We start from the raw sequence: 15,641 nt of genomic DNA on the forward strand, positions 1-15,641 counted from the left end.
ATTTGAAACTGTCCGATTCTGTGCACCACTGGACACCCAGGGCACGCTCTGTGGGAAGGAGACTGTGGCTCAAGTCTAAGTCCTTTTGTTCATGAGCTCTGTTTTCTTCTGGTATAGACAATAAAACTTCTCTGTTGTTACTCACCCACTTAGTCAAGTGAAAACCCCCTTTCAGGCATAGAGCTTGAAGGTCCTTTGCCAGCTTTATTGCTTGTTCCTCTGTTGTCACTGACCTTAAGCAGTCATCCACGCAGAAGTTATTGAAAATGGTGTTAACTGCTTCCTCAGGAAATGTATCTCTGGCATCTTCTGCTGTTCTACGCAAAGCATAAGAAGCACAACTGGGTGAAGAAATAGCACCAAAAAGATGTACTGTCATTTTATATTCATCAAGGTCTTTACTTAGATTACCTTCAGGCCACCATAAAAAACGTAAAAGATCAGTGTCTTTATCTGGTACTTTAACTTGGTAAAACATTGACTTAATGTCTGCCATTAGTGCTACTGGCTCCTTTCTGAATCTTGTAAGGACGCCAGTGAGTGTGTTAGTTAGGTCAGGGCCTTTTAATAATTGTTCATTAAGTGAGATTCTCTGGTAGGTGGCAGTGCAGTCAAAGACTACTCAAATTTTACTTTTCTTTGGATGATACACACCATGATGTGGGATGTACCACACTCTGCCTTCGTTGCTATTTAGGTTTTCTTTGGGTACCTTAACAGCGTAACCCTTGTCTATAATGTCTTTCATGAAGGCTTTATAGTCTTCGTGGAAACCTGGATTTTTGTTCAGTTTTCTTTTGAGTCCAATAGCACGTTGTTCAGCAATACAGCGATTGTTTAGCATTTTTAGTGTTTCATCCTTCAAAGGCAAATTTAAAGAGAATGGCCACCTACCAGACTCGCAGATTCTGAGGCTATGCGCATGAACTTGATGTCCTCCTGTGACATCTCCTCCTTTTCTTCACAGCTGCGTTCTGGAAAATCTGTGTTATACTGTTGCAGCAACATATCCTCAATCTCTGTTATTGACACACGATTGATTGAATGTTTGGGTATCTTACCACTTTGTTTTGTGAGGTCATCTATCTTTTTGTATGGTCCACCAACTATCCATCCAAGTGCAGTCTTCATAGCATAGGGTCCACCTTCTTGGCTATATATGGTTCGTGACTCCTTGAAGATTTCTGGGTAGTTGATTCCTATTAAAAGATCAACTTCAGAGTCAATATGAGTTAGACGTACCTCTTTAAGATATGCCCAATTTTCAATATCTTCTTGTATTGGAATATTTTCTCTGTCCACTGGAATGGAGACCTGTGTAAAGACCTTTGGCAAATCAAAATATTTATCATCATTGAGACCACAGACTTGTAAATCTGATAAGACAGAACTTTGTGTTAGCACTTTTGAATCATCATCATAGTTATTCATAGTTTTGAGAAATACTTGTGTTCTTCTCCCTTGAAGGTTTAATTGTTTCTGGAGCCTTTCAGTGCAAACTGTTATTGTACTGCCTTGGTCTATAAAGGCATATGTTTCTACATACCTTTCGCCTTTCTTAGATTTTACCTTTATAGGAACTACTTGCAGTGCACATTCTTCTCCGGCCCCAGTAAAGGCACAAGTTCCAGTCTCTGTTTCCTTGTCAGTAGATGTCGCAACACTAGCAGTAGATTTAGATGTTGCCCCGGGATCTTTTTTGATATGCAGGATGTCCGGGTGCTGAAAAGAACAGCGAAAACAAAAACCTTTGGATTTTAAAAAGTCAATTCTTTCTCTGTGCGGCAATTCTTTGATTTTACTACACTCAGCAAAGATATGCTGCCCATTACAGAATACACAAGGATTTTTAAATGCACAGTTATCATTAACAGTCTTTTCGACCAAAGTTTCTCTTGCCTCCTTTTCATCGACATCGGAAATACTTGTGGAAAAAATACTTCCCGATCTCTGTCTGTATTTCGGAGGATACTTAGCTTTCTCAGTCTTTTCTTTTTTCTCTGTACAAGTGTCACTTTGTGAAAACAAAGGGTCTAGAAGCATTTCAGCTTCGTCACGCAAAAAATTAATTAGTTCAGGTATGCCAGGTCTCTTTTTATTGTCTCTTGTAAGCTTATATGCATACCTCATCCATTCGTTATTCAGTGGGGATGGAAATTTCTTACACACAACACGCACATTATTACTGTTATTAAATTCCCCACCGTTCCCTGAATCATTCATAGTGTTCATGCAGATAGAGAGGAAGTTAGCGTAATCTCTTAGAGCTTCCCCATCGTTTTGCTTTATTTGAGGCCATTTCAATGCTTTATTGAGGTATGCGTCTGCTACGAATAGCTCATTGCCATAATATCTTTCAAGCAATTTTTTAGCTTCTGAGTAGCCTTCATCTGGTGACATTCGTGCGCAGCCTTTAATCATTTCTTGAGGCGAACCTCTGGTGTACTGGATCAAGTAATCTAATTTGTCTTGTGAGTTTGTTAATACAGCACCCACAGCATGATCAAAGGCTCTGATGAAATCTGCATAGTCAAGTGGGTCACCTGAAAATAGAGGAACCTGTCTATGTGGTACTTCACCTCGTGGCGCTGGTGCTGGTGGTGTAGTAGCTCTGCTTTGTTGGGTTAACGATATAGCCATTTCAGTAATTGCTTTCTGACACTCAGCTTGATTTTTCTGATATTCGGCTTGATTTCGTACTAATACATCTAGTATATCATTTCTGGAGCTTTGAGCGTCGGTTTGTGCACTAGTTGTGGGTTGTTCTTGCTTTTCTACTTTAGCTTTAAGTTCATGTAACATTTGTAGAATACTATCAAGTTCTGTGCGTTCAAGTGTGACTGTCGATGAGGGTGATGATGCCGCTGCAGCGCTTTTCTGGGCTAAAGAGTCACATTTAATTTCTAAAGCGCGCTTTAACTGCGGAGAAGTCTTTCGTGTCTTTGATTTTGAGCGATTCCGTTCTTGCAATTGCATCTCTTCGAATTGCTTAACTAGCTGATCATCGGATTTATGTGTTAACAGTCTATTTGCATCTTTCAGCCATAGCTTTGTAACATTAACAAATTCGTTCCAATTCTTAGAACTTTCGGCGAATGTTGTTTTCTGTTTCTTAATCGCGCCTTGTTTACTTAACATTGATATTAGCCTTTGATTCAACTCTTCTATCACACTGTGCGTTTTGCAAAAATTTTCAAGTCTTTCAGCTACTTCTAAATGATTTTCTGGAGTATCTTTAAGACTTTCTATTTCAGCTATAAGCACAGAAAGTTTATCTTTCCTCTGACTTATGTGTCCTTTAAGATCTCCGATAACATTTTCTGACTTCGAGTCTGTACTCAATTCACTACTAATTTCACTGGAATTATGCTTAGACATTGCCATGATAACAGCTCAAAGACTGACAGCTGGTTCTCTTGACAGCAACAAACGTCACAACAGGAACGTTCCAACAAGGCAGATATTTCCTTATAGCAAGGCTTCAAAAACTCAGGCAAAAGCAAAAGCGATCATCCACAAAGTCTTTATATATCACAGTCTCTTAAAATCTTCTCAAGTTCAAGTGCGGCGACCTTGCTTTCATTACGATAACGCAGTGATAGAAGGTAAGAGCACAGTACCTCGTGATGACTCAGTTCTTTTTCTTTCGTTGACAAGTTCAGGAGCAGAAGCGTCCTCTGTCCTTAGATGGTAGATTCGAATTTCAAGGCCTTAAAATGGCAAGTTTTCTGACGAAAATGTAGTTGCGTTTTCCCAAAGTTTCTAAAATTCTGCAGCTCAAACTCAAAAAAATGGGATTCAGCAAAGGCCTGACGCACAGAAATGACTCCACAGACAAAATATCTTTGTTTTTAAAAGTTTAGTTAAATTTTAAAAGTAAAACAGTTCACACAAAAATAAAGGAAGAAAAATTAAAATAGCAAAAAAAAGAAAAAATTATAATAAGAAAAAATTTAGTTCTAAGCTTAATCTTGTTACATCTTAAATTGTTACTAGTCACTTATAATTTCTGAACCATTTCAAAACAGTCAGAAAACTGTATGCTTATCCCATTTCTAAACTTAAAATGGGTTTATCAAATCCCTCTTTACTGGGACCTGTTCTAAACACAACTAAACTTAATATCACACTGTTTCTCAATTATAGCAAGAAAATTCTATCTCTTACTAACTTATAGGGGGAAAAAAGACTACACCATTGTCTATGACTATAGAAGAAATTATGTTCTATTCAAATAAAGCAAACATTAATAAAAGTTTAACTCAAAACTTTAACTTTCTAAAAGTGGCTCTTTCAGACAGCTTCCTGAACAATGTTTTAACCTCGTTTTAAAGCATTGTATTTTGTTTTTGTATTTTTAAACCTCCAAATTTCTTTTAAGGATTATTTATTGAACTGTGGACTTTGCACTGTTGTACTTATTTATTTGGACACATTGTTTTGATTTATATTAATAAAAGCACTTTGCACTTTTTACATCATCCCCTTGCTCTAATGTTGTTGCCTCACTGTCTAGCTCATCGGTGACATTACCAACAGTGTTGGGTTCAAGAGGTCCCTAATAGAAGATGGGAGCATGGAGCTTTTTATGAATCCACATTGTCACACATTGCAAGAAGATATTACCTGCTGTCTGATCCGCTTGCAATGATACGGGTACCATAATTATACATCCTTTTTTCATCTCGGCCACTTTCTGTTTATGTTTTAATTACAATAATACGCGTATATGTGGAAGAAATTAAAGTTATTTTTTTTTTTTTTTTTCTATTCTAAAGGAGACTGTTTTACATCACACCCTTGGTTTATTGTTATTGCTATTATTGCATTATGGTTTACCATGCTTATTCAGGGCCACTTTTTAACACCATTCCCTGGGTTTATTATCTTGATATTTCAAGACTGTTGAAGATTATATTTTTTGCATATAGTATTTACACTTTATTGGCAATAGATATCTCTACTTTTTAATCCTCAAACGCTGCTGCTGGGGGGCTTGTTTTGTTTTTGACGTGCTCTGTCTCTAGGTATGTCAGAGGACTGGGACTTTGTGAAGTGGGGTCCAGCCTCACGTTGGGAGGCAAAATGTGGGGTGGGGGGAGAAGGGGGGGGGAGAGAAAGAGAGCAAGCTATATCTAATCTATCCTTTTAATCCTTATAATTATAATTACCAACATAACAATAGCCTGCATGGCAATAAGTCGTGGGAAAATTGGAAATTAAGGTTAAAGCTGTCTCACTTCCAGTTAAGACTACAAAATGACATCAAAAATTCAGAATCAATATCTCCATGATGGGGCAGTTAACTTTGTGATCTGGAATGTTAAAGGCCTGAATCATGAATTAAAGAGAAAGGAAGTATTCTCTCACCTAACAGGCTTAAACGCTAAAATAGTATTTTTACAGGAGACCCACTTACTAAGCAAGGATCAATTCCGGCTTCAAAAAGACTGAACTGGCCAAATGTTCCATTCCAGCTTTACAAAGAAAACTAGAGGTGTGGGAATTCTCATACATAGAACAGTCTCATTTGTAGTATCAGATGTAGTATCTGATCCTGAACGGAGATATGTGATTGTCATGGGCAATTTATTTAACAGTAAAGTGATTTTGATAAATATTTATGCGCCCAATGTAGATGATAGGGAATTCATGAAAAATGTGTTTACATCCATTCCCAATGTGAACACTCATAAAATTATAATGGCTGGGGACTTAAATTATGTTTTAAATCCACTCTTAGATAGGTCTCCTGTCACAGGGGTGATGACACTGCAAAGACAATTACACAGTTTTTAACTGACCACAACTTATCAGACCCCTGGAGGTTTCTAAACACAAACTCAAGAACATATTCCTTCTACTCACCAGTGCATCATTGCTACTCAAGAATTGATTATTTCTTTATAGAATAATTTCTTGCCTACGATTAAATCTTGCAAGTACAACGCTATTGTTATTTCTGACCATGCCCCTCTGATCTTGGAGCTAAAGTCATTATGCCCCACATACTCATCTTGCAGATTATGTCTTAACCCACTTCTATTAGCAGACGAGAACTGTACAAAATCAGTTTCTTTCTAGAGACAAATACATCCTCAGAGGTCTCTGCAGGAATACTCTGGAAACTCTAAAGGCCTTCTTAAGGGGACAGATTATTTCATATCTTTCCCACAGAAATAAATTAGAAACCAAGAAGGTATCAGAGCTAACCAGCGAAATTACTAGAATAGATAAAGAACATGCCAGGTGTCCAAGTGAGGCTCTTCATAGGGAAAGGCAGGCTCTGCATTCAGAGCTCAATCTCTTAACAACTAAATAAACTGAACAACTCATTTTTAAATCAAGACATCATTACTATGAACACGGAGAGAAAGCTAATAAGCTCTTAGCTCAACAAATCTGCAAGCAAGAAGTTCGCAATTCAATCCCAGCAATCACCAACACGAACAGAGATAAAATCATTGACCATAAAAATATAATGCACACATTTAGAGACTACTATAAATCCTTATATTCTACTGAGTTTAAAGAAGACAACATACAATCTAATGCATTTCTGGATGCATTACAGATACCACAAATAGATACTCTTAGTGCAGAGGAATTGGATAAACCTCTGGTGCTATTTGAATTACTAGATGCTATAAAGTCACTTCAGAGTGGGAAAACAGCAGGCCCTGATTGCTACCCTGTCGAGTTTTATAAGAAATTCTCCACTCAGCTAGCTCCCCTCTTATTAGCAACATTTACAGAAGCTAGAGACAATCAAATTCTGCCTCAACCTTTTCGCCAAGTATTACTCACCGTCTTTCCTAAACAAAATAAGGACTTATTACAATGTGCATCATACAGACCAATTTCAGTTCTGAATTGTGATGTTAAGATACTCTTCAAAGTCCTAGCTAGAAGGATGGAGAAAGTGCTGCTTTCGGTAATATCACAAGATCAAACTGGATTTATCAAAGGCCACCACTTAGCTTCCAATCTTTGATGCCTGTAATATATTCACCAGCAAAGTCAAACACCACAGAGATATTATCATTGGATGGAGGAAAAGCATTTGATATGATTGAATGGAACTACCTTTTCACTACATTAGAGAAATTTGGGTTTGGCCCAAACATTTGTGCATGGATGAAACTACTGTATACCAATCCAGAAGCTTCAGTTTGTATTAACAACATTTGTTCAGACTACTTTAAACTAGAACATGGTACCAGACAAGGATGCCCCTTGTCACCACTGCAATTTGCAATCACCATTGAACCACTGGCAGATAAAGGGGATTATCAGAGAAGGACTTCAACAGAAAATGTATTTATATGCAGATGATATGGTATTGTATATATCAGACCCACAAAATACTGTGCCTGCAGTCTTAACAGCACTTACAGAATTTCAAAAGATCTCTGGTCTCAGAATTAATTTGAATAAAAGTGTGCTCTTTCCAGTGAATTCACAAGCATACAATATTAGATTGGACACCTTCCCTTTTATCATTGTAGAACAGTTTAAATACCTAGGGGTAAATATCACAAGTAAACATAAAGCTCTTTATCAACAAAATTTCGCCGTCTGTATGGAAAAAAAATAAGCAAGACTTGTATAGATGGTCAACCCTTCATCTCACTCTAGCTGGAAGAATTAACGTTGTTAAGATGAATATCCTTCCTAAGCTTCTCTTTTTATTTCAAAGCACTCCAATATACATCAATAAATCATTTTTTAAGCAATTAGATTCAACCATAACCTCATTTATTTGGAACTTAAAACATGGCTCTACCCAACTTTCAGTTTTATTACTGGTCAGCAAACATACAAGCTATAAAAACCTGGACACAAATAGATGAACATACACAAGCTTGGTGCACAATAGAAATAAAATCCTGCAGTACTTCTTTATATTCCCTGCTTTGTGCCCCTATTAATGCAAGTTATCGCTGATATACTAATAACCCAATTGTGCTTCACTCACTCAGAATATGGAACCAATGCGGAAAGCATTTTAAGATGAAGAATCCTTTATCGGTGGCACCTCTGCATGAGAACCACCTTTTTCAACCCTCGCAAACATTTGCAGTTTTTAATATCTGGAAAACATTGGGGATTACTTAGAGATCTTTATATAGACAACATTTTTGCATCCTGTGAACAATTAAATTCCTAATTTATCTTTCCAGCAACACATTTCGTTCATAATCTTCAAATAAGAAACTATGTTAAACAGAACCTGCCCGATTTTCCTCATCTCCTACCTTCCTCTATGCTGGAAAAAATATTGCTCAGTTTTGAGGACTCAGACTGCATTTCTGCAATATATAAAATTATATTACAGTCCCTCCCTTTCAAAGATCCAAGAGAACAATGTGAAAAGGATCTCTCACTCAACATATCAGAAAAGGTATGGAAGCTAGCAATGCAGAGAATTCACTGAAGCTCCATATGCGCAAAGCATACAGTTATTCAGCACAAAATTATATATTGAGCACATCTGTCTCGCTTAAAACTGTCCAAAATGTTTCCAGGGCAAGATCCAACCTGTGAACGCTGCAATCAAGTTCCAGCCTCACTGGGTCACATGTTTTGGGCCTGCACCAAATTAACATCATTCTGGACCAAAGTTTTAAATCTCTTTCAGATGACCTTGGTGTCACAATCCCTCCTAACCCATTAACAGCTGTATTTGGTGTTCTTCCAGATGGGCTTAAAGTGGAGAAGGACATACAAACTGTGATTGCCTTTACTACACTATTGACAACCAGACTTATTTTGCTTAACTGGAAGAATCCTAACTCTCCTCTTTTAAGTCAGTGGGTAACTGATGTTTTATATTATTTGAAATTGGAAAAAATCAAATTCTCACTTAGAGGATCTGTGCAGAACTTTTTCAAATCCTGGCAGGATCTAATCAATAATATTTTAGAATAAGCTCTTAAAGCACTGAGGAAGCAGATTTTCTTCCAATTTCTTTTTCTTCTCCATTTATCTTTATCTGCCTATTAAAACTCATCAATTTATTTATTTATACTAGCTTTAAGTTTTACTCCGTTGGCCATGCTCTCTTTCTCAGGGTTGGGGGTTGATTTGTTTTCAATCCTATTTTTTGTAAAAATTGATCTATTTGTATGGAATGATTACAATAAAATCAATAAAATAAAATAAAAAAAAAAAACTTGATGGGCTTCTTTTGAAACAATGTTACCCACCCAGCAAACTACATCATAGAAACTTACACTGGCCATCACAGAATTGCAGAACATGTAAATAATATCATTGCCAACATTAATGGAAAGCAGTCTCCTAAGAAAAAAGATTCTACTCTGCCCTTTCTTATATAGTTTCTCAGAGTTGCAAGACCAGTCCAGTTTATCACTTACGGTGTGGACCCTCAAGTATTTGTAGCAGTGTACCAACTCTGCATCTACTCCCAGAAAAATGACTGAGTGTAAAGGCTTTTTGGTGCTGTAAAAGCCAATAAGTAGTTCCTTGATTTTGCAGATGTTAAGTTTCAAACAATTCTTTCTACACCAAGAAGTTCTCCACCTGATTCCTGTACTCTGTCTCATACCCTACGTGGTCTGAGAGACAGCTGGGAATCTTACCTAGGATGCAAACAGCCTGGAAGGACAGGGTAGACAGTTTGCAAAGGGCTTTATCTCCCCTGTGGCACCACATTATCACAGATTCACACAGGGCATATTGGCGAGCTGTACTTTGTTGGGCTCCATCCACACTCAGAAGTGCTTTCGAGCCACAGCTTCGGAGCTCAGGAAGTGCCTCCATGTGTTACACAAAAGGACCTACTGATGAATCACTGGATAATTTCTCCAAGTGATATGATATGGTGTTATCTTTGGCTAATAAGAAACAGTAACTCTGTAACACACCCTTAATTATACTGTTGTGAAACACATGCATCACAATAGACCCATGAGGTGAATAAATTTAAGAAGTTAGTTCAAAAAGGAAGGTAAATTCCCTGCTCTAATTTCTTCCCTCTGTTTCACACAGATATTCAAAGAAGTAGAAAACAAATAAGTAAATTAATTTCATTTGAAGTTGTGTAAACTAACAACTTCAACAGAACAAACATACATTACAGAAAAAAAGAAAACAGCAACAGACAAATGATAAGAGTTGGGAAAAAATCCAGTGTCAAAACTCCAACACATATAATCTGAACAATTAATTTCCAATACAATAGACAAGTCCCAAATTCTCCAATCTGTGCCTCAAATGGTTAACTAATCATCAAAAAGTCCAAGTTATAAAAATTGCAATTTGTTGAAACTGTAACAGTGTACCATCTAAAAATCACTTTGTAATACAGTAATCCCTCCTCCATCGCGGGGGTTGCGTTCCAGAGCCACCCGCGAAATAAGAAAATCTGCGAAGTAGAAACCATATGTTTATATGGTTATTTTTATATTGTCATGCTTGGGTCACAGATTTGCGCAGAAACACAGGAGGTTGTAGAGAGACAGGAACGTTATTCAAACACTGCAAACAAACATTTGTTTCTTTTTCAAAAGTTTAAACTCTGCTCCATGACAAGACAGAGATGACAGTTCAGTCTCACAATTAAAAGAATGCAAACATATCTTCCTCTTCAAAGGAGTGCTTGTCAGGAGCAGTGACTGTCACATAGATAGAGAAAAGCAAACAGATCAATAGGGCTGTTTTTCTTTTAAGTATGTGAAGCACCGCGGCACAAAGCTGTTGAAGGCGGCAGCTCACACCCCCTCCGTCAGGAGCAGACAAAGTAAGCTGTTGAAGGCGGCAGCTCACACCCCCTCCGTCAGGAGCAGACAAAGTGAGACAGAGTTTGTTTTTCAATCAAAAATCAATACGTGCCCTTCGAGCTTTTAAGTATGCGAAGCTCCGTGCAGCATGTCGTTTCAGGAAGCAGCTGCACAAAAGATCACAACGTGAAGATAATCTTTCAGCATTTTTAGACGAGCGTCCGTATCGTCTAGGTGTGCAAACAGCCCCCCTGCTCAATCCCCCTATGTCAGGATCAGAGAAAGTCAGCACAAAAGAAAGAGAAAAGAAAGCCGGGTAGCTTCTCAGCCATCTGCCAATAGCGTCCCTTGTATGAAATCAACTGGGCAAACCAACTGAGGAAGCATGTACCAGAAATTAAAAGACCCATTGTCCGCAGAAACCCGCGAACCAGCAAAAAATCAGCGATATATATTTAAATATGCTTACATATAAAATCCGCGATGGAGTGAAGCCACGAAAGGCGAAGCGCGATATAGCAAGGGATTACTGTATAGATCTCACCTGCTTGATACCATCATTATTCCTCTAGCAATCCAGGTAAATTCTATCTTGTTTACTCCCTTTTGGAATTACCATCAGGATAAGTGTCTTAGGAAAGACAGCACTAGCAAATCAGCCTTCAGAAAACTCTCTCTTCCCATCACTGACATTCTTCCCATCATTAATGGCACTGTTATGGTCGGCAATAAAAAGCTCAGGGATAATATTCAACAGCATTTATTTATATAGCATGTTTTCATACAAATTGTACAAAATTCATACAATGTAGTTCAAAGTGCTTTACAGAATTAAATCAAAGGAAGTTAATATAAAACATAAACAAACAAGATTAGGCAGTAATATTTTACAGTATGTAACGAAGAAAAGGGTACGGTCAAATGGCCAATAGAACAGAAAAAAAAACTCCAGTTAGGCTGGAGAAAATAAAATCTGCAGGGGTTCCTAGGCCAAAAGCCTGCCCTGACCTGACTGGGCATTCTACCTAACTCAGATATTCTAGATCAGTCCTTATGGTTTTCAGGCTTCACATGAGAAGAAATTGAAGATGATGGTGGCCATGTGGACATCTGGGACACCCACCATTCAATCCATAAACACAGGGGGCAGCATGGCACCTTGATCAGTTGGTAGTGGGGCAAATTGCCACCAAAGAAGAACCGGAAAAGAGCAAAGAATAGTACAGATTAGTTGGGAATTACAGAACCCACAGGAAAATGTTAATTCAATGCCCACAGAGACTTACAGGGATGCAACTCAAATGTAGATACGAAAAGCCATTTTAAAATACTTTTAGGTGTATAACAGCAAAAAGCTGCCTCTTGGAATTATAAGCAGACCTTCAGTTGAGTGAAAGGGGACAAACATTCCAACAAATACGAAGGGGTGAGATTATTTAAGGCTTTCTAAACCATTAGTATTATATTAAAGTCAATTCTAAGTGACACGGGTAACCAATGTAACAACGCTAAGACTGGTGAAATGTGCTCAGATTTTCTTGTTCTGGTTAGGATTCTTGTTGCTGTATTCTGCACTAACTGTAACCGATTGATGTCTTGGTAGTCCTGAGTGCATTACAGTAATCTAGTCGACAGAAAAGAAAGGTGTGAACTAATTTTTCAGTATCCTGTAAAGTTATAAGAGGTCTAAGTTTAGCTATATTCCTTAAGGGAAAAAATGCAGTCCTAGCAATCTGATTAATATGCAATTTAAAATTTACGTCAACGTCAATAGTTACTCCTAAATTCTTTACCTCGGACTTGGCTTTTAAACCTAATGGATCAAGATTATTTCTGATATCCTTAATACTTTGTATCCATTTTTGCCAATCATCAAGATTTCTGTTTTTTCCTTATTTAGTTTGAGAAAGTTGTTGCTCATCCATTTGGAAATACAACTAAGACACAGGATCAGAAAGCCAAGACATTCAGTCTTCAGGCGCTATCAATAAATACAGCTGTGTGTCATCTGCATATCTGTGGTAGCTCACTTTTATGCTTGGAGATAATCTGACCCAATGGAAGCATATAGATTGAAAAAAGCAATCAAGTGGAAATGCTTACAAAGATTCACACACAATTTAGTTTCCCAAACAAGTTCTCCTATCCTTTAAGGAGTTTGAACAGACTGCTCAGGGACAGGTTCAGGATTTGGGGCACTTCCCTGGTAGCCCTATTTAAATGACAAAAAATAAACAAATAAAAGGTATAAAGTAAAGTATCACCCTCTACTGCCGGTTGAGGAGGTCACTGATTCAGAGCTTAAGGTAGGCATCAAAATGGGAGACTGCTTTAGGGATGCACCTATCTCATGGGAATGGCTACTAGGAATCGGATGGCATAATCCACCAAGACCAGGATGTACTTGTGATATTGAGACAATGGACCAAGCAGGCCAACAATGTCAGTTCCAATCTGGTTGAAAGCAACATCAATTATTGGCATCAAAACAAGCTTTGCTTGGTCCTGATGAGGAATTTGGGTTATTTAGTACTTGGTACATGAAGCACAAATCCACTCCATCTTATCGATTCTGTGCCAATAAAACCAGGCTTTAATGTGCTCCAGGCAAGTAAGCATGAGGGACCAAAAGCTGTCAGCATAGCAACTTCCTAAAAATATGTGTAAAGGTTTTATATATGTACTCAATAACCTCTTTAAGAGCTCAAGGATAAATTTTATGTGGTCTTGGTGATTTTTTTTTTTATTTAAGCCCATTTAATCTAAGTATTACTTCTCCCTCTACAATTTTCAGTTGCTCAGTACCTCCTTAGTAGTCTCTTTTACCGCTGGGAAGTTATCTACTTTCTCACATGTGAAGACTTCCGAAAGTTTAGAGCATCTTCTATTTCACTGTCTGTTTTGTTAATACCCCTTTACTATTTCTGATGTACTTCACGTCCTACTTTACTGCTCTTTTACTACTGAAATACTGAAAGAATTTCTTTCAGCAACTGTTTGCATTATCTGCTATATTCCTTTCTAACTGCCTTTTAGCTTTCCAAATATCCCTCTTAATGGTTGCCCTCATATGCCCTAAGAGTCACGTTGGAGTTATTAGTCATATACACCTTATACAGCTGCTTTTTCCATTGGATATTCTTTTTCAATTCTTAAAATGTTAAATGTATTTCATTTTTATTAGAAACGGTGTAGTGGTAGACTGGCTAATTCTGCAGCCTCCCAGGTCCAGAATCCTGGAAACTAGCCCAGGCACTAACTGTGTGAAGTTTGCACATTCTTTCCATGCCAATGTGGGTTTTCTCTTTGGGTACTCCAGCTTCTTCCCACATGTCATAATACATCCAAGTTAGTTTGATTGGCAACTCCAAATTGTCTGTTGTTAATAAGTATGTCCTGAAATGGTCTGGCATTTTTCCAGAGTTGATGCCTGTCTATTGCCATGAAAATCAGGGCACATATTGGAAAAAGCAAACTTGGAAAATGTATGAATGTTTGTATTTAGAGTCACAATTAATGTCATAAGGATATCTATTTCATTTTCAGGTCCCACTTAAATTCTTTTATAGACATAAACTATTTGTAATAAAGAGCTACCTGAATAATGATTAGGATTAAACTTCAGTTATTACTTAATAAAGATAAACTTGCTAAATCTGATTATTATGCCACAGTAGGATGTCAGTAATATTATATTACTGTACAATATAGTTTACATTTCACCCATGAACTATAAAATTTAATTTAATGCAAAAAAAGAGAAATTTGTTACTGAGTTATTCTGTTCAAAACCAGATGTGTTTACTCATTTTCAAAATAGGAACCATTTACCTCCTTACGCTTGTTTATTTTATCTTAATTGTCACATTCTTTTGAGTCAGTGCCCTGGTTTTGATTCTCATATTTCATCCTTTGATCCCAGTTGCATGCTTATTCATATATGTATTTAATTCAGATTTGGCATCTTTTTATTCTGTTAATTTGTGGTTGGGCTGCATAAAACCTTGGTATGGACCTTTTTTTCAGATATTTAAATATTTCTGTATAACTAGTAAAACTTCTTAAACAGTTACTTATTTCTTCACTCAGGTTCATACGTTCACCACTATGTGCTGTTTTTTAAATGTACACCATAACTAGACATACATAAACTGCAGAACAAAAAATGTATCAGAGAGACTGTAAGTGAACTTATAGAGTGAGAATCTTTGAACAAAACAGGTACTTTTCATTAAAAAGGCTAAAACATATTAAACACTTATCAAGAATTTGATTAACTGAAACATTAATTTTATCTTTTTTAACTAAGTGTTGCAGATTAATTAGTTTTAAACAGGTAAACTTACTTTGCTTCTTCTTATTGTTAATGCTTCTCTGTTATCACCCCAAAATCCACAATTCAAATATTGTCCCTGTGTGGAATTTTCATATTCCTATCATTGTTATGGGGGTCTTCAATTGGTCTCTGGATCTCTTTTACATCACAAAGATGTGTGTTTTCATATGACTGACAACTATAAATTGGTCTGCAATGAGTGAGTGTGCTAAGTGATAGATTGGTCAAGTTGGTTACTGCCTCATGTAGAATTCTACTAGGAGATGTTACACCTAATAACTGTAGTAATTCTGAGTTATGAACGTTTTTATGAATTAATATCATTTTTTAAATTTTTGCTAGTTTTTCCCTTTTATCTGTTAATTTTGTCCATGTGACGGTGATGTCACTGTGGCACAATTTTCAAAGCCTTTTTTCCAACGAATGCCACTATTTTGTGAAATCTTCGCATGTCTATAGCCATACTGTTTATAGTAATAGCACTCATTGGCAGCCACGTCATTTTTTTTTGTCATCTCAGCATTTGAGGTCATTCTTCAGAGAACATACCGTATGATTAT

The sequence above is a fragment of the Erpetoichthys calabaricus genome, chromosome 6 (genome assembly GCF_900747795.2).
Source record: "Erpetoichthys calabaricus chromosome 6, fErpCal1.3, whole genome shotgun sequence".
In the NCBI taxonomy this organism is placed as follows: Eukaryota; Metazoa; Chordata; class Cladistia; order Polypteriformes; family Polypteridae; genus Erpetoichthys; species Erpetoichthys calabaricus.